Source organism: Augochlora pura, chromosome 7, assembly GCF_028453695.1.
Source record: "Augochlora pura isolate Apur16 chromosome 7, APUR_v2.2.1, whole genome shotgun sequence".
NCBI classification, from domain to species: Eukaryota; Metazoa; Arthropoda; class Insecta; order Hymenoptera; family Halictidae; genus Augochlora; species Augochlora pura.
Genome location: NC_135778.1, coordinates 2,467,364 through 2,488,233, shown reverse-complemented (window position 1 = coordinate 2,488,233; position 20,870 = coordinate 2,467,364). Strand labels below are relative to the sequence as shown.

General features: G+C 48.5%; 1 long non-coding RNA gene across 2 annotated transcripts in view; it reads left to right on the top strand.

Annotated features, from left to right (window-relative positions):
- LOC144473504 (uncharacterized) overlaps positions 1-20,637 on the top strand; it is a 95,862-nt gene extending 75,225 nt beyond the window's left edge. For both annotated transcript variants that reach the window (XR_013494597.1, XR_013494599.1), the window contains exon 3: positions 20,557-20,637. This is a non-coding gene — a long non-coding RNA (uncharacterized LOC144473504). The remainder of the gene's footprint in view (positions 1-20,556) is intronic.
- The last annotated feature ends 233 nt before the right edge of the window (positions 20,638-20,870 follow it).

Here is a 20,870-nt window from a genome sequence, read left to right as displayed (position 1 = left end):
TTATTCGTTATCCCGGTAATAATAATAATCTGCAAGCAAACGAAACATAATAGAAAATAAGTCCAATCACTTTTAAGCGACGAATTATATTTCACTAGTAAACCGCGGTTATCCATGAGCAGAATAAAAATCGTCTACGCCAATCGCGACAAACTGAAGTGAAATAATACTTTCTCTTCTTATTTTACGTATGCTATAGATCGAGGATAATGTAACAGCAATTTTGAGGTCTTGTAATCCTCCCACTGCCTCGTGTTTTCCGCCAACGCGTTTTTTCTCGTAAATATAAAGGGTGTCCCAAAATTCACGCGAGAAGTAATTTTTTTTTCTTTTTCGCCGAACTTTCATTATTCGCAAAATATTGCTCGACAATAAAAATGCGTTGTTCTTTCGTGTGGCGCTTCATCTTTATTAACCCTGAACTGTCAGCTGTCATTCTGTATTTTGTTTTTTTGGTTGGCAACACTTTACCGCACAAATGGCGCAAAATTCAAATCTTCCGTGAACTTTGGGACACCCTTTATATAGAAAGTTCAGCAACTGGCTAAACCGGGCCGTGAAACAAAATTTCGAATCAGGATCGTCCAAAAAGAAAAATAATCGAGTGAAGCACGAGCCATTCGCGAAAGCCACTATAGTGGCGAGTCGCGGCTAAGAGGTTAAATACCCCCTCGGTATCGCGGCACAATGGACCTACCCGGTAGCATCGGCCCGAGTAGCCACCGGAATGAACGACGGCGCCGTAAACTCGCCGAGAAACTGCGCGCCGCTTCTCCGAAGTCTGGTCGAAAATAGTCGTCAGCCGACATTGTGAGGGCTCGCTTCCTGCTGCTCTGCCTTCTGTTTCCCGACGACGCCGTCACCGCCGCCAATTTTCTCGGCCCTGTGTACCGCGCCGCGCTTTTTCCTCGATGGGGTCCATTTTGGTGTTTATCTTCGGTTTTTGGTAGAAAGAGACCGCGACGCGTTGAATTCTCGTGCTCACTTTTCGGCTATTTTTCGATTAATTTTCAGTTAATTTGCGGTTAGTTTTTGCTTAATTTTCGGCTAATTTTCTACTATTTTTCGGCTATTTTTCGATTAATTGTCGCTTAATTTGCGGTTAGTTTTTGCTTAATTTTCGGCTAATTTTCTACTATTTTTCGGCTATTTTTCGATTAATTTTCGCTTAATTTGCGGCTACTTTTTGGTTAATTTTCGGCTATTTTTCAGCTATTTTTCGACTATTTTTTGGCTATTTTTGGGCTATTTTTCGATTAATTTTCGCTTAATTTGCGGCTACTTTTTGCTTAATTTTCGGCTATTTTTCCACTATTTTTCCACCAAGCTGCGCGATTGGCATCCGAATATTTTTATTTTTATTATTAGCACATGCGATCAGAATTTGAATCCTCGTCTCTGGCTTTAGCGTAACTTCGCGCAGATAATTAAAATGGTTATAACATACACTGTATATAATAAAAATATATAACATAAATAGTATAAAATATTAATCTATATCTATTAGGACATGCGATCAGAATTTGAATCCTCGCCTCTGGCTTTAGCGTAACTTCGCGCAAATAATTAAAACGGCTAGAATTTTAAATTTCGAATCCACGACAGATTAACAATAAAATTTGTATTATATAAATTTGAAAATGATAATTCGGGTAGGGTGAACAGGGCGGCGTCGCGAAAGCGTAAAGATGGTTTCGAGGCTGGTCCCGCTCCGACACGCGGCACTGCGTATCAATGGCGGCTGCGGGCCCGGCGAATCGTTTCGGCTCGCGGCCGCTCCGCGGCGTTGCCCGTGCCGAGCCCGTCCGCGGCACCGTTCCCGTCTCCCACGGGCGGCGCGCGCTCGCGCGTTTTCCCATCGCTAGATGCCCGAGACACCGTGTTTCGCCGACGCGACGCGCGGAAGAACAAGCGCGGTCCTTGATTCGGAATCGGCGGAGACGGCTTCTCTCTCTCTCTCTCTCTCTCTCTCTCTCCGCCGAGGAAGGCAGAGCGCTCTCTCTCTCTCTCTCGCTCGCTCTCTCTCGGCGGCTCCTTCCTTAATCGATCGCGTCCGACGGAGACGCTTTTAGCGCGTAATGAGAAAGCTGTCGGCGCGGATGCGGCATTGATTTTCAACCGGAAACTAACTTGAACGGTAGAAGCAACAAGTAATTACTTTAAAGAAATTGAATTACGCGCGGACTATATAGCGTCGGCGGACGCTCGCCGGCGGCCCGCTTAAGTACACTCACGTTCTGCTGTAATCGAATCACCGAACATTTTCGTGTAATCAAGATTGTTTGCTACGCCGCTGTCGCCGCCGTCTCCCGCGGGAATTCTTTCTTTCTATGGGGCCCCGTAGCAGGCCGTCGCGTTTCAACTTTTGCACCGGTGTCCAGGAAAAACGCAGCGAGCGAATGAGGGGGGGGGGGGTAGAGAGAGAGGGGGGTAAAAGTCGATTGTTAGTTTCTTTTTTAACGGTTTTGCAACACCCTGTAGCTCAATCCTTTTAGCTATAGTATCGAGACAGAGTCGTGGCGAACATTTCAGGGATCTAGTGAAATATTATTATATTTAACCCTTATGGTATCCCATTATTAAACTCAATTATTCTTATCTCTTCCAATCATTGCTACTTTTTCTTTTTTAAATCTGATGAAATTTTGATTTCTTTATCGTCGAGGAATGGAACTAAACGAAGAGTGAAAGATCCTGTTGTATTAACCCCTTTTGCACTATAATAACAATATATTTAACACTAGAAAGACGGGAACTTGAAGACGGGAAAATGACTGCTTTTCGGCAATGTAGGTATAACACACATATATATACCGGAAATGAAGAAGAGGGGGGCGGGGGAGCAACAACAATGATTAATAAACGCATTTATATGTTGTAGAAAAAGTCACAACTGAAACCACTGAAACTATTATATCACATTCCAAAATAATTTTTATACTAACAAAGTTCAGGTTTAAAAAATTGTACACTGTAAAAAAATTGTTAACTGTTGGTATGAATAACAAGAATCAATTTCGTATGTACGAAATACCAACTTTATGAAAATACCAACGTAAAATTGAGATACTGTAAACTAGAAAAATGATTTTAAATTTGTAATCAAAATGACTTCTACTGCAAAGGGTTAACACATATTCCTGACCAGACAATATCTCCTCTGTTATCGAGACGAACAGCCGCTGCACAGCATAACCTAAAAACCGCCGAATCAAAGCTAAAGTGATTTTGGCCACGCTGCTTTCGCAGAGCGTCGCGCGTCGCCGTGATAGAGTTCGGAGGGTAGAGAGAGAGGGAGAGGAAGGAGGGTCACACGCGGTCGGGTATTCGTCCGCCCCGGCGGAGAGGGTAGAGGTTTTCGTAGACGGGCCGGAAGACGATCCCGTGCGTAATGTTCCTCCCCGAATGCGGGCGGCGACGGCGGCGGTGGTGGCGGTGGCGGTGGCGGGGCGGGGCGGCGGAGCAGCAACCCTTACCCACCTTCTACCCTTTGAACTTTTAAGAGACCACTCGACACTCGGAAAGATGCCTCTGAGCGTTCAATGAGGCCAATACCACGAGGGTGCGGCCGTTGTAACAAGATTACGGGACTCTCTGTCTCTCTGTCTTCCTCCCTTCCGCGCTCCCGTCCCCTTCGTCTCTCTCTCTCTCTATCTCTCTCTCTCTTTCTCGGTTCCACCCTCCGGTTCGGCGCGTCCTCCGCGCGCGCCCGGCTTTGCACCCGCCCGATGTGCTTCTACCATTTCGAGGACGGCCGCTCTCCGGCGACCGGTACCCGCGCTCGCGCGAATCTCTTTCCTCTCCGCCGCCAGGGGTGGTTGATTTGGGCGCGAAATTGCCCGACAAAATCAAATTTCATTTCGCCGGGGGCGTGTCTGGACAATCGAGCAACCAAGTGGCCAGCGGCCAATCTGACTATCTCGTCAACCAATTTTGCCGGTGATTACTACACTCGTTGGTTCCTTGGTCGCGGGGCGGCAAGAGCGAGCGCGCGGGGCAACGCTGCGCCGTCTTCGGCCGCGTAATTTAAAGTAGTTCTGCGAAAACGCGTCTCGCCGAGTACTACTTCTCTCTCTCTCTCTCTCTCTCTCTCTCTCTTCTTTAGCTCGCTCTCTTTGCTATCCTTCTCTTATTCTCTTGATCTCTCTATTTTGCCCTCTTTTCTCTATTGCTTTTGTTCTCTTTCTCTCCATTTTGCTCTCCTTTCTCTAGTTCCTTTATTCTTGGTATTTTGCCCTCCTTTCTCCATCTCTTTTGTTCTTTATCTCTCTATTTGGCTCTCTTTTCTCTCCTTTTGTCCATTTTCTCTCTTGTTCCCTTCTGTCTTCTTTTGTTCCCTATTTCTCTCATTTGCTTCCTTTTATTTTATTCTACCTCTCTTGTTCGTTCTTTCTAGCTTCTGTCTCTCTATCTCTCTTGTTTTCTCTCTTTTTTCTCACTTCTTTCTTTCTCTCTCTATCTCTCTTATCTTCGGTTTCTTTTTTCATTTCTCTCTCTCTCTCTCTCTCTCTCTTGTTTTCTGCCACTTTTCCCACATTTCTTTTTCTCTCTTTCTCATTTTTATTTCTTCCCCTCTCTCGCTCGCTTTCTGCCACTTTTCTCAATTCTCCTTTTCTGCTACTTTTCTCAATTCTTCTTTTCTGCCACTTTTCTCAATTCTCCTTTTCTGTCATTTTTCTCACATTTCTTTCTCTCTCTATCTCTCTTATCTTCGGTTTCTTTTTTCATTTCTCTCTCTCTCTCTTGTTTTCTGCCACTTTTCTCACATTTCTTTCTCTCTCTTTCTCACTTCTCTTTTTTCCTCTCTCTCGCTCGCTTTCTGCCACTTTTCTCACATTTCTTTCTCTCTCTTTCTCACTTCTCTTTCTTCCCCTCTCTCTCTCTCTCTGTCACTCGTTTTCCGCCACTTATCTCAATTCTCCTTTTCTCTATCTCTTTCTCACTTCTCTTTTTTCCTCTCTCTCTCTCTCGCTCGTTTTCTGCCACTTTTCTCAATTCTCCTTGTCTCTCCTTCTCACTTCTCCTTTTCTCTCTTTCTCACTTCCCCTTTTCTCTCCTTCTCACTTCTCCTTTTCTCTCTTTCTCACTTCTCCTTTCCTCTCCCTCTCACCTCTCCTTTCCTCTCTTTCCCACTTTTCTCTCTCTTCCTCCCGGACCGTTTCTCCCCGTCTTCGCCTCTGTCCCCCGCTCTCTCTCTCTCTCTCTCTCTCTCTCTCTCTCTCTCTCCCTCTCTCTCTCGCGGTCTCTGCCGACTCTCGTCCACCTATTCGCCGTTCGTAATACAATAATCGCAGGTTGCCGCGGCAAGACAAGGCGCGCGCCGCACTCCCAGACCGAAGTACCTGTCATCGGCACGCTTGTAATTTAAACTCTCTTTCGCGAAACGCGCGCTTTTTTTTTCCTTCCCCCTCCCGCCTTCACCGACCCCCGCCGGATTCTAATTACGCCGGGGGCCCGTGCCTGAGAAATGTATCCGCGGCGAACGCGGATCCGCTGCACGGAAAACTCTCCTTTGATATCCGATTATACGGTGTCCCCGCGTTGAAACCCCGCGACGACAGAGACGTTAACGTTGTTGGCTCGGTAGTTTTCCTCCTTTTCGTCCTTCTACAGTGGCGAAAGTGGTGTGTCGTTCTGGGGTTTAAAATTCGACTCGAGTAGTATCTATAAGAATATACGAATAGATCATAATATACGAATATAAATGTGCCTATACTAATAAATATGCCTACACGAATATAAATGTGCCTATACGAATATAAATATGCCTATAAGAATTTCATTTGAACAATTTCGATTCGAGAAATATTTTTCAAACTCGCGCGGGGAGGGAAGTCGTTGAACCGCTGCCGCGCAAAACAGCATATTTCTCTTGATCGCGCACTCCAATTCCTGTCCGGTCTGAAGTCCCAGGTGAAGGGACAGGTGATAATCATTAGGAGCAAGGTGCAGACCGTATGGAGATGCTAAAAAATGTTCCACTTACAATAGCGGTTGACGAAGATTGATATTATTAATGATCTCTCTCTTTCCAGTCCGCGATCGTACCACAGATTTCCACTAACTATTCTAAAATCATTCGAGGATCACTTACAAATCTAAATAAGCGGTACAAAAATTATATGAATTATAAGTTGAAACCTTCGCAACCGAGGAAAGTAATTACTGTTATAATTGATAAAGTTAATCGTTTCTATGGATTTGATGAATTTTCGCTGGGAATAGGAAATTGATTCTAGTTGATGACTCGCGAATTGATGACTCAAAAATTGATTCGCGTTATTAATAATAATATTAATAATAATTATTAATTATCTTGAATAATTATTGTCAATAACGCTAATCACTTCTGCGAATTAAATAAACTTGCACTCGACGCAGAAAATTGATTCGCGTTATTAATAATAATATTAATAATAATTATTAATTATCTTTAATAATTATTATTAACAACGTTAATCGCTTCTGCGAATTAGATCAACTAACTCTCGAAACTCAAAATTGATTCACGTCGACTTATCTTCAATAATTATTATTAACAACGCTAATCGCTTCTGCGAATTAAACAAACTTGCGCTCGAAACACAAAATTGCATCGCATTAACTCATCTTCAACTTAACCCGCGCGCGAGTGAACCACGCATGCCGGAACTCGCGAAGCGTTTCCCGAAATTTTCCCGCGCTATACCACGCCATGACCACACTATACCCACGCCGCATTGCGCTCGATCACTCGTCCATCGACGAATTTTCCTTGGGGCAGGTGAACGCGAAACTGACCCGTGCCGCGGCGCCGGCATTATGTCGCGCATGTGTGAACGCGCCCTGGGCCAGCTTCCCACGCGGAAACAACCCCGTGACGAAAGCACCGACTTTATCGTCGAGAAAAATCTAAGAATCTACGAAAAACAGAACGAGACGCGGGCCCTGCGGGTTTGCACACACACACGCACACACACACAGACGGGTCTCCTGTGTGCGCTTTGCCGCCTCGGCGCGCCAGGATTCAGTCTAACCAAAGTTAACGCGCGCCCGCGCGGTTAACACAGATCGAGTCCGAGTTTATAAGGTTTTTAGGATTCCTGGAAGGGCGGCGACCTCTCCTCGGCTTGTTTTATCTGGAACGCGTCCTTCTTGGTCCCGAAACCCTGCTTCCCCTTTTCTTGCTCTTTTCTTCTTCTTTTTTTGGTTAGTTTTCGGTCTCGTCTGACCGATAAGCATTTCTACGCGAGTGTTACGGTATTTATATTGCTATTTTCTATTTTAAATTGTACATTTGCCGGGCGAGTTGATTTAACCCTTTACATTAAAGTTATTATATATATATATAATAAAAAGTAATAAAAATAAAATTACATAACTGTTGCTACGAGTCGCAAGAATCAATTTCGCACCCATAAGAGTGCACTTTATTAAATAAAATGTCAATACTATTATCCAAGAAAACTATTTCACATTTACAGTTAAAATGGCTTCGAGTGCAAAGGGTTAATTATCCCCGAAAACAAAGCATCGAATTAGGCTGCCGCGCGATGACCAGCCCCGCCGAACTATGAATCGAACGACCGATATCACGGTCCCTGGATAACAGGTGTGCGGGCGATGGGCCAGGTAGAATCGATACTTATTGAATCGCGTAGCCGTGGACGAGCCCGCGGCCGGATTAAAAATCGGCGTAAATAGAGGATCGAGAAACGTGTCGGTGCCGCGTCGCCATGGAAGTCACGGCGTAAAAGTCGATCAACCGGCAGTGAGCGACTCGAACGTGTGCCGTCTCTCGGACACGGTTGTCAGTTCGAGCCTTAACGAGATTAATTAACACGCCGAACCGTGCGCCGGCGGCGGCGTCGGCGGCGCGACGTGCGAAGCGTCCGACTACGAAACCGGTGCAGAAGCGCGAATCCTCCCGCCTTCGCCTCGCACCGAATAATCGAGTTTCACGCCGCGAGAGTTCTCTATGGCTTTCCGGCCTTCTCGCCACCGCGCGCCCGCGCGTTTCATTTGCTCGTGTCAGTCTCTCAAATTTCCATGTTCGACGCGTAACCTGGACCGCGCCGATGCCCCGCGTATAGCACCCTCTCCGCGCGCGGCGTACCTGTCCGCTCGAATTCACCTGTAACCCGTGTCCCGGGCCGCGATCAAAATATACGCGGAATCGTTCGCGCAATCGTCCGACGCAGCTTCCGTCGCGCGGCGTAATTGGGCATATCGCTAGAAAAAGAAATCTAATATTATAAATATTAATATATATATTTCGTGTTCTACAGAAGTATAACAGAGGGTATTGAATAAAAACAATTATATTTTAATACTGTTTCTGGATATATATTCTAAATTAAATTTTTATCTCTACAGAGGGCAAATCTTTTTCTTAAATATTAACTTGCCGCGTGCCAATCTCTGAAATGATTACTGAAATGATAATGAAATAAATACGACAAATAGCAAAAAAAAGCCACGAGTCAAGATATAAACGTTCCCATAATCGAGCGCTTATGTTAAATCGCGATAACGAAGATTGATTTACTCGTGGATGATTGTTGTACAGCTCGGAAAACGATTCGACTGGATAAAAGCATCGACGAGAAAAATTGCGCACCGTTTGCCCGGGCAACCGCGGCTGCCGGTGTTGTAAAACGAACAGAGAGAGAGAGAGAGAGAGAGAGAAAGCCGAGAGTCGACAAATTATGGGAACAATGTTGATCCGATATACGGCGTCGCCGGCGGGCGTGTGCGCGCGGAGCAAAAGCAGCAACGACAACGACGACAACGACGACGACGCTTGTCGCCGGCCGTGCCTGGGAGGCGCGCTCGGATCGCGAAACATTAATGGTTATTATAGCAAATTATAGCGTATAGAGTACATTGTAACTTCCTTTATCATTATGGGTGGTGGTACAACTGTATCGGGGCGAGGTGAGTACATGCAAAGTCGGGCGTTATTAACCCCTTCCCGTGCCATTTAGCTCGACGAAACTCAGGCCCGAGCGGTCCGCATCAACGCGCGCTAAACAGACCAGACTGATGTTTGTAAACAGTCGCAATACGATCCGAAATGTAGAGGCCCGCAATGCCTGTGATATAGTCAATTTTACGCGATACTAAAATATCACGGCCTTCACTACACACTTTTGTACCTTGCATTTTGAAAGGGTTTCTTAAATTTGAATAATTGAACTGCTTCGTAACAGCAACGACAAGAATCGTGACTAACTGTTCTGAGGTACTGAGAGGAACTAACATTCAGTCACGAGCGTAACGGGCAAAAAATCAGTCCGCGAGCTCGGCTTGTTATGTTTACGTTTGGCCCAAGTATGTGTTCGCGACACAGACTCGCGATGTTTATGTTTGGCCCAAGTATCTGTTCGCGAGTCTGACTCGCGATATTCATGTTTGGGCAAAAATCTTCGTCGCGAGTCTGACTCGTTAAAGTACGGGAAGGGATTAATGTAACTTATCGGCGCTGTCCTATCGGGACCGTGCCCGTAAGAAAATAATTACAGGAGTACTGGTTCCTAAATTACATAAATAAAAAACGAAGAACACGCAGCAGACGTGTACACTCACGCGCGCGTGAGCGTCGTAGAGGTACGCGCGTGTACACGCGGCTTGTGTTAAACGCGCGGCGGTCGGTTCCACTCGGCTGTGTAATTTCACGCGATACGATTCAGCTTGGCAGCTTGCTCGCCGCTGTTCTCGGTCTTTTCCGCTCGTTACAAACGATCTCCGCGCGCGCTCGCTCGCTCGCGCCTGTTACACGGCCGCTTGCAACAAGTTTCACGCAAGGATACGAATTACGGGCAGATACTGTAATTACCGAATAAAAATAGGTCGGTCGCGTTTACGCGAGTCGTTCGACGAATCGTTTAGCGGGGACTTTTCTCCATTCACGACACTCCGGCTTTTAACGTCTCAATCCGGGAACGCGCGGGCGAGAACCGCTTCTCGCGCCGCTTAGGCGACGCTGATCGATTTTTACAAAGCGATGTTTATGATATATTTTTGAGGGATTCTTGGCCGTTCGATTTTACGAGTGGATTTTTGTTTTGAAATTGCTTTACTTGAAATAAATAGTTTGCAGAGAGACGGACATTACTTTAGGGAGAATCGAACAGAATAGGTCATTGGTCGGCCATTTTGTTTCTAATCAGATATTACATTTATACAATCAAGTGTTTATGATTTATTGTGCTACATTTAGGAGCTTTTATTAAGCCTATAATTTAATGAAAAATATTACGAATATATGTATGTAATTTTATTTAGCCATGTTGCTGCTTCCGACGAGTATACTCGTCAGTAAGGAACGACTACAGTTTTTGCTACCGCGAGCACACTCGTCGGAAACAGCTAACTGGTTAATTAATCCATTACTCTGTAACGACCTCGTCATACTGCCATCACGTTGCCGCGGTTGTAAACTATCATTAAACTGCGATATTTTATGCAAAGTCAAAAGAGATGAGACAGACAGACATGTTTTTATTCTTTAATTGTTTTAGCGAGTCGAAAATAATACGTAGAGATATCCTCAAATTCATATTTTTAATGGAACTTGTAAATTTGGAATTTAGGAATATTTAAAATTGAAATGCCATCAAATTTTATTGTAAATATCGCAGTCGAATTAACGTATTATTTTATTCGTATAACTATTATTTAATATTTGATATATACTACGTTACATTATACAAAATAATAAAATAAATTCTTCTGTCATCAAAGCCTGGAAAAAAGCACGTAAAGATAAATGAGTTGTAGTGCAATACACTGTTATTTAATATATAATGTAACCATTGCAAACTCAATTAATATATACCATCTTACACCATATATTGCTGTTATACAACATATACATCAACGTCAAAAGTCCTACCATTATTCAATCCATGACACAACTGTCGCAAACATTGACATTGTTACACGACGAAACCAGGCCGTTAAAAATCACGAGCGCATGCTAACAGACGTATTTTCTGATTCCAGGTAAGTCCCCGGCACGAAACACACGGTTTTCCAGCGTCGCATGTCCCCGGCGTTTCCGGTAAGTCCCCTCGGCGGCGATCGCTTCATTTGCAACCGCCCGAGAAAAAAAAAAGGAACGGGCCCGCGCGCGCGAGCGCGGGGTCGGTATGCGATCGTGACGTAAAACGTAACACATTCTTCCCTCTCCGCGTGTCCCCCGGACGAGAGGGGGGAGAGACGACCGGAGGTCGGGTCGTTTCACAATGCGTCGTGTACTCCCGATTCTCGCCGAGAAGACATTCTTTTGGCAGTCGCGTACGCGGATCCGGCGGCGAGGAGTCAGCTGGCCCGGGCCCCGACCCGACCCGGCCCGCCGCGCCGTCGATGATGATGTCGCGGGGACGTTCGCCGGACAAGGAAGCGCGACACGATACACACGGATCTCCTTCTCGGCCGGAGCCTACGACGCAGTTGCTCCCGCGGTAGGTACGCGCAACTGCGTCGTTCGAATAAGGATCGTAGGAAGGGGGAGAGAGAGGAAGAAAGACAGAGAGAGAGAGAGACAAGCGCGCGCAAGAAAGAAAGGAGAGCAGCGATCGGAGAGATGGACGGATAGATGTAGTGAAAGAGCGAGCGAGCGAGAAAGAGCGAAAGAGTGCAAAAGACAGGCGACGTTGAACAAGCAAAAGAGAGAGAGAATGAGAAGAGTGTGCGCCGTGAAGTTACGGGCCGGTCACGTGGTCCCACGTTCGTCTCGTGTACCTCCTTAGTGTGGCCCCGGTGGTGAGCAGCGCGTTCCCTCTGTGTGCGTCGCGTACCCGCGACCGTGTCTGTGCGCGCGACCGTGTGTGCACGCGTCCGTCCCGCGTGCACGTACGCGAACCTCGCGTCGGTGTTTGTGAAGGGCGGGGGGGGGGGCGGCGGCGGCGGCGGCGGTAGAGAGCCCGGAGAGGGGTGGTATGCGGGAAACGTTTTCCTCGGTTCCCACGGCGCGACGCCTCCCTCCCTCCCTCCTCCCCCCTTCTCCTCTTCTCTCGGCGCGTTCGGTTGGCCACCATCGGGCATACAGGCGCGCGAGCGGCCTCGTACACCTAATACCCTCGGCGCGCACACGAACACAGGCTCGCGATCCGCCGTGCACGTACACGGTCCCACCACCGAAATCGCATCGGCTCCGCGGGGATCGGCGGGGCACGGGGGGCATCGGTGGGGCCAGCGACGCCGCCGCTGGACCGCCTGAGATGCTGCGAGAGCCTCGACACCGCGATCTCCGGCCGCCCGTACACATCAACAGACGGAGAGGGCGGGTTCCGTTCCCTTGGCCGCTCGCTCGCTCGCTCGCTCGCACGATCGCGGACCTCGAGCGAGTCCCGAGAGTGGGTGTAACGCAACGAGACGCGAGTGCGTGTACGCACCGAATCGCTTTCCGGTAAAAACACGACCGAGAGAGAGAAAAGACTTCTCCCTCTCTCTCTTCGCGAGCACTGCCGCCGCTCGGATTTTTGAGACCTCCGCCGGGAGGATCGGAATGCTGCTTTTCCTTTCTACGATGTATCTCGAGGAGTTTATGGCGTACCACGAGCGAGCCGTGCCGCCCCGCTTAGCGGTCCTCCGCGTTGTTTTGATCGCAACACAAGCGCACGCGCGCGCGCTCATCGTCCACACGCTGTTCCGACTAATAAGAACGGCCGCTGTCCGGCACGGAATACCGAATCGCGATAATGGATGATAGTAGATTGTAGATGTTGGAACACTGCGCGCGGTCGTTTCGATATTGGATCACGGTTTAACGCAGGCTTTATTAGGCCGGCAGCACGTGCTGCTTCGCGCATCCCGCTCTCGGTTCTCCGATATTGCTCGCGTAAATTCGCGCTTCCCGATGTATGCGTTCGGCACGGGAATCTCGGTCATTTTCGCGAGAAAATGTCCATTTTTAAATGGCCATTGCGTGGATTGTTTAGAAGTAATTGGAATTAGGTGTTGGAAACGATGGTTTTACGTGCGACTTTACTGTTACCGATACTAAGACTTTATTTATACCGAGGCCACGTCTCGCAGGCTGTCGGATCGCGAGAAGTTCTTCGGGTCACTTACCGGCTATAGTTGCCCGTCCGTCGTCGACGACGAGCGTTGTTCGGTTCTCGCAGCCGACGATCGGTTGGCCGGCATTCTCACGGGAAATTATGCGCGGCGGGCTAGCGCCACTTCTTCCAGATACGTCGTTGACCCCTTCGCGTCTCCTGTCAACGCGGCCGCGCTGCGTGCGAGAGTAGTCGGCTTCGCAGTTAGCGGCGAGCCACGTGGTTCGAATACCGGGGGCAGCGCGCTGCCGCAGTCTCCGCGATCGGTCGGTATTCGGGATTCGTACTCGAGCGCGCGTACGGTGGTGCCCACGATGATTCCGAGCGAGGCATTTCCCTCCCTGCGTTCACTCGTTCCACCTCCTCCTCCTCCTCCTCCTCCTCGGGCCCCCCTCGGGCCCTCCCCGCGCTCCCGCGCGCGGCCTCCGCTCCTGAAACCGCTGCCATCGCATTGACGACATTCTCTCACGTGCCGGCCACTCGTGTCGCGTCCGTCGTTCCTGGTAACGAGAGAAAGATCAGGGAAGAAGGCGGGAAAATTCCACGACGCGCGCGCGCGCGCGCGATCCTCTTTCGAAACGTCTCCGCGCTCGCGCTGGGAACCTCGCCGAAAGCGGCGCTGCTGGCGCGCGAGGATCTCACATTGTAAACACGGTCCTCCTGCTTCTCGAGGGCCAGAGTCCCTCTCTCTCTCTCCTCTCTCTCGGTCTCTGTCCGTGGGACAAAGCGTCCCGGTGGGAAAAAATCACGCGATCACAATGAGCACACGTCATCGATCGAAATATCGCGGCGCGGCCGTAAAGTTCCCCGAAGGGAACGCCTTTCCGGACGTTCCACGCGGGACATGGAACTCCGCGATGGAATTTCGAGGAACCTCGGAACGGGAAAAAGAGGACCGAGAAACAGCGTGAGAGGAAGAGAGAGAGAGAGAGAGAGAGAGCTAAGCGTGTGTGTGTAGAAGAGAGGGAGAGAGGCGAGGCGGTAGGTGGTGGGACGGTGGTTGTCGTTTGGTTCCTGGTGCTCTTGCTGCATAGCCGGGTGCCCGAGTACCTATCCACTCACTCCCTCGTACCAAAAGGGCAGCACACCTTGGCTGGCCATTGGCTCCCTTCCGTCTCTGTTCACCTCTTTGAAGAACTCCTTCGGGCGTCTCTTTCGTTCCCGTTGCCGAGGTTCTCCGGTGTTCCACATAAATACACAAATACCCTGGCATAGCCGACCGGCGCGTATATACCGGGACCACGGCCGCATTCCAGGACCCCCGCCCTCTCCCTCTCACCTCTCTGCTTCTATCTCTTCCTCCGACCTCCTCTCCTGTGCCCCCCTCCTCCGCGGCTCTACCCTTGTGTGCCGTCACCACTACCACCACCGGCACCAGCATCACTAGCACCACCACCACCATCGCCGTACTCGTCGTCACTATCGCGCCGCCAGGGCCCATCTTCTGGGCCCTTTGCTCTCCCGATACCCTCTGCTGCCCCACCTTTCGAGTCTCTCTCTCTCTCGCTCTCTCTTCTAGCTTCCTCCAACCCCCGCGAACCCTCTCGTTCGCTACCTTCTCGCCCTTCGAACGCGAGCTCGCTCCCTCTCGCTTTGTTTCGCGCGAGCGCGCGGCGCCACCGAGTGCCTTCGCAGTTGGTTCTCTTCTCGCCCTTGCCAGGGCCCACGGCTTCTTCTACACCTTCCTCCTCCCTCTTCCTCCTCGTCCTCTTCTTGCGTTCCTCCGGTTCGTCCCACCCTGCTCCGCCCTGCGGCGGCCCTCTTCTGCCCTTCTCCGATGCGCCGCGTGCGAGAGAGATGTTTATATATAAGAGAGAGAGAGAGACAGAGTGTGCGCGCGCGCGGACGACCTGTGTATACACCGAGCCAGCACGAATATTTTGTTTACCTCGCTCCCAGTTCTTTGAATTCTGCGCCGGCAGCCAGCGGCTCCGCGTTCCTCGTCGTCGCCCCCTTCGCCTTCTTCTTCCTCGTATCCTGCGGCCCTCTATGGACTATGCCCGGACTAAGGACTACCCGCGCGAGAGAGAGAGAGAGAGAGCGACAGAGGCCGCGAACCTCGGCCCGGAGAGAGAGAGAGAGACCTTCTCTCCGTTCTTTCTCGACCGGCCGCGCCGCGCGCAGAGCTGTTTTCGTCGTTGCTCGCTCGCTCGTTCGCTCGCTTGCTTGCTTGCTTGCTCGCTGGCCAGCCACACCACCTGTTTTCTTGGCCGCGTTCTAATAGTTTTCTTTTCCATGCCGCGCGTGCCTCCTCCGGGGCGTCGTCGCGCAGTTTCCTTCGTTCTCCTCGCCGGGTGGCGCCGCTCGACGCTCGACGTCGTTTCCGGCGCGGACCCGCACCCTCGGCCAGCCGAAAACGCGCGCGCGGCCGCCTTCTCGCCGCGACCCCGGAACAACGCGTGATCGGGACACACGCAGCCTCGGTTTACGCGAGGACCCCTTACCTGCAGCGCTTCGAGCACGTACGAGTTTTTTCTGCGTCTTTCTCTTTCTGTCACACTCCTCGCACGCTCTCTCTCTCTTTCTCTCTGTGCATGCCGAGCCTCTGTTTATTCAAAGCAGCGGTTCCCAAACTCGACTATCTCGCGGATCTCGATTTCTTTTCGCGAATGACTCGAGACAGTCTCGTAATCGACGCGTTTAACCCTTTCGTTACGGGTGCCGGGTATATTCGACATTCACGAGACGATCTCTGTGTACGGGTGCCGTATATATTCGGCATCCGAACGATGTGTATACGAGTGCCATCCGTGGGCAAAATACAAAAATAATTTTGTATTTTAATAATTGTGTAGGTTCTTTCGTATTGAAAATGTAAATACACTTGTTACGCGAAGGGGCCCCGCCATTCGAATGGACCTCAGGCATCTCTAAAAATGATCATGCAACGTTTTAAAATAATTATCAAATTTACTAATATTGAAAAAATTGTTAAGAGCTATTATCTGTTGTATAAGTTATAAAATTCAATTTTATAACGTATAAAATGCTCCAGGTTCTATAGAATGGTAACGAGTGTTCGTATGAAGAAATATTTTGGTTTTCCAGTTAAAATGGCTCCGACTGCAAAGAGGTTAAAGCGCAAAGATATTTCGTAAGATAAACGTTATTAAATTGAGTTAAATCTACCGAGTGCACGATAATTTAGCTTATCTTAATGCAACAGTATCCGCGTAATTTTTGCGTCACAATAAAAATTAATACTATAGCATTCACATCTACCATCGCGTTAACTTTAGACTTAACAATCGCAGCGCATTAAAATAAATTCAAGGCACAGTAACGCTACACTGAGGCCACAGTAATTAACTCTCCCTGCCACCGATCTCCCCGCGTTCAAAAACTTCTTCCCAGTATTTTGGAATCGTTGCCGCCGGAGATCCAACGCCGTTTATCATCCCCGCGATAAGGGAAAGGCAGAGGAAAAGCTGTAGGTCTGTAGAGAAGAGAAGAGACCACCGCGTCGGTTTCCGTCGTTTTTCCAGGAATCGTCTAGGCGTAATCAGCGCGTGCAAGCTCTCTCTCTCTCTCTCTCTCTCTCTCTCTCTGTCCCGCGGGACTTGGGCGGCGGCGTCGGCCCGTTTATCGCGGCTCGTTCGACACTTTTATCCGACGTTCTCACGCTCGGATTTTTTTCTCGACGGTAGAAAAAGAGCGCGCGCCGCGCGCAACGGTTTCGAAGCCTCTCTCGCGCGCGTCGTCGTCGATCGTTCGCGCGGCGTCTTCTCTTCTCCGTATATCTTCTGTATATCGGGTGTACGCGTACGTACGGGGCCGTGGAGAAAACGATCGGCCGTCGACTCTCGCCACGCCGTACATCGTTGGCGGGCCGAGAAACGTAGTCCGTTTTCGTAAAAGCATGCACTTATTCCCAGCATCCCGTGGTTCTTCGGGCGCGGGGGGACGCGGCCGTGAGGAGAGAGCGGGGAGAGAGAGAGAGAGAGAGAGCGAGGGACGGCAGAGAGAGAGAGAGAGGGAGGGAGGGAGAGAGGGATATACGGACAGAGGCTCCCGAATGAGATATATAGCACTGAGCAACAAATGAGGTCCTTCCGAGAATCGGGCCACCGACACAGTGCCCGACACACACGAGGGGGTGAGCACCACCACCCCGGTTCGGGTTCTCTCTGGTACGCGATGGCTACGAACGATCCTCGCTTGTTTTCGAGGGCCCTTTTCCTCCTCTCTTCCTCCTCTCCCTCCACACAAACGCACGCACACACACACGCGCCAGCCTTTATTTTTTCACCTCCTCGAAACCTGTTCGAATTGCATTCTGCTTTTTCTTTATTTCTGCCGGAGATCGCGTTCCTCCCGTACGGATCCCTTCTTTTGCCCCCGTTCCGCATATTTCCGAAATTAACCCTTAGCGGTCGGCGTGCCTCTCTCTCTCTCTCTCTCTCTCTCTCTCTCTCTCTCTCTCCGCCAGGCGGCCGCGGCAACGCGCGCGCGCACTGGCTCTCTCGCCGCGATCACCGCGTAACAAGTGCGCCGATTCTGTTAACACGTTCGTCGCCGGCAATTGGACACTAAAATCCCCGCGTAATTAAAGCGATTTAATTAATTGACCCTTTGCACTCGAATGGTGACTCTGAGGCACCGCTAAAATTATTCTGTCACGTTGCAAAATAATTTTTATAACGATTAGGTTTAGATTTAGAAAAATTGTTGAATAGTGAAAAATTGTTGCTACGAGTTGTTAATAATCAATTTCATACGCATAAAAGTGCGCTTTATTGCATAGAATAGAAATACTATGAGTAGGGAATATTATTTCGCATTTACAGTTAAAATGGCTTCAAGTGCAAAGGGTTAAAGATAATTTTAACATTGTGAAAAGTTAGATTTCTAAAATTATTGAAAGTATAACTGTTCTTGCACGAGTTACAAGATTCAATTTCACAATCTCACAATTTCAATTCCAAATGGAAATTCTATAGGTCGGAAAAGTTATTTCAAAATTACAGTTAAAATAGTTGCGAACGTAAAGGGTTAATAGCTGCAATATTTCACGCGAAATTTCCGCGGAATTTAACAATCCTTAACAGCCTTTATTTAAAACTAATTCTTGATTTAGAATCAACCTTTCACTTGCCACTAATATTTTATTTATTTATTTATACGTTTGCGATTAACCCTTTATTATGAGTCACCCTTTCATTCAATACTATCCCATATTTAATGGGACATATTTAATGTATGTTAATAACCCTTTATTCATAGGGACATTAATAACCCTTTATTCAGCGTGAACTCTTCGTTAATCGTTAGCCGTTTGTTAATCCTCCGCACTCGAAGGTCACTTCAACCCCGAATCGAAAACATTATCCGCGACCGAAAACACATTTCCATCTGAAATGAATCGAACGCGTTCGCGATGGTGGGAAAATCGTCTCAAATAGAGCAAACCCCGTCGGAATCGATAGCCATTGAGAAACCGAAATCTCGGGGACAAAGGTTGTCGAATATTCGGCCGGAATATCGAGAGAGAGCGGAGGCATCCATCGGCCGTGAACGGCGGTTCGCACGGCGCTCGGCAAAGGTTCGTCGACATCGCTGCGCGGCGAAGCCTCGGAACGTTGCATCCCTTCGAGCCTAGGACCGAGGGCGCATCGAGCAGAGAGAAAGAGAGAGTGGGAGAGAGAGAGAGAGAGAGAGAGAGAGAGAAATAAAGGGAGTAGCAGGGAGGAGGAAGGGTATCCGAGGCGGTGAACCGCCTGGCGCCATAGCGAGCGCGCCACCCCCGGGCCTCTTCTGGCCGGGGCCGCCTGGACCCACACGGGTCACGTGACCGTCTGCATTCTGTGTTTTCTGTGAATGACTGGGCCCGCGGACCAATCGGAGGACGGCCGATAGAGGCAAGCCTTAGGCGCGCGGAGGCAGGACGAGAACAAGCGGGCCGCGAGAGGGCGAGACAAGGAGCGAGAGAGGCCACAGCGCCGCTCCAAAACGTGGGCGCGCGCGCGCGCGCGAGCGAAATAAACGAGCGAGCTTCAAGGAGCGAGCGAGACCGCGTCTCTCTGGCCTTTGCGGGCCCAAACTGGGCTCGGAATTCCTCTCGAGGATAGCCCGAAAGGGCCGACTTCTCTTCGCGCGTCCTCTTTCCCCCCTCTCTCTCTCTTTCTCTCTCTCTTGCTCTCTTGCTCTCTCGGCAGCGGCGCGCAGTGACTCGAGCTATGGCAAACGATCGAAAAATCAATACTTTTTTTTAATAATATACAATCGCAATTTATAATGTATAATCGTAATTTATAATATAAAATTGTAATTTATAATAAATAATCGTAATCTAATCTTCATATCTAAATGATTGGAAGAGGAAACAAAATGTGATTTTCAACAGCCAGGAAATATGTTAACCATTCGCCCTCGAAGCCATTTTTACTGTAATTCTAAGATAACTTTTCTAAAATGTTGCATTTCCATTTTATGTGACAAAATTGAAATGATGAAATTGAATGCATATGATGCATGCATATGAAATTGAATCTTGTAACTCGCGCAACAACGGTTGTACTTTTAATAATTTTTGAAATTTAATGTTTCATAATATAAAAATTATTATGGAACGTACTATAACAATTTTAATGGTGCCTCGAGTTCAAAGGGTTAATATGGACAGAGATCCACTTTGCCTCTGCTTTTTCAAGCATTCGCTTCTTACGTCGCCGCGCAATATACACCGAACGTCTTAAAGACGTCCATTTTACGTCCATTCTAGGACGTTTCTCTCTCTAAAATGGCTTCATCTCCATGTTCTTGCCTTCTCGGAAATAATGCAATAAAATCTGTCGGAAACGCGTGTTTTGCTCTTTTATTTCTAAACTGGGATAAAAAAGGAAACTATCGATCCAATGTTTTTACTGAATTCAAGCTGGAAGTCCAAACGACAAAAAAAAACAAACGTTATAGATCAGGTGCATCGATCTGAAATAATATAATAAAATATGTTTGCGTGTCTCGTTCTTCCATTTTCAAAGTGGGATAAAAACGAAACTAAATAACCAATCGATGCAATGTTTTTACCGAATTAATATAATAAAATAATATAATAAAATATGGTTGCGCGTCTCGTTCTTCCATTTTCAAAGTGGGATAAAAACGAAACTAAATAACCAATCGATGCAATGTTTTTACCGAATTAAAGATGGGAGTCCAAACAACAAGAGAACAATATAGGTTAGGTGCTTCGAACACCTAACAAACGTTGACAAAAATAAAAGAATGCGCTAAGATCGTCTACTGAAAAATCCGCAATCACTTAGCTGCCAATTCAATATTTATCCTTCTCTCTCTCTCTCTCTCTCTCTCTTTCTCTCAATCGGCCCTCTCAAATCTAAATGCGTTCGAGTGGCCATCCGGCTGGTCGATGACGTCCGCGAACGGGATCCACCGCCGCGCTCGTTTCTTATTATTAGGGGCGGCCCCGCGATAAGGGCCGCCCCTCCTCCCCCGTTCACCGCGCCCCGGTTTTTCTCGGATAATCGAGCGTTTTCTTCATTGGTTTCAGCTTACGCTGGGAAAACGGTCGGTAAGTTTCTTGGAACTAGTCAGCTCGTATTTTTACGAAACCGCCGCGACGCGCGGCCCCCGTGCGGCGAAGAGAGGGTGGCGGCGCAAGGGGGTAGTTGTTGTCGGTTCGCCTGCGAACGGCGGGAACGGATCGCCACGTGACGGGATACGTCGCACGATTTTTTTTTTTTTTCGGAAACCAGATACACCGTCGGTGTCGGAATAAGAACGTTGCATCTTGGTTAAACGGTCGAACGAAATAATTATTTAATTAGACGTTGCGCGGTCGACGTTTTATATATTGTTGCTTTG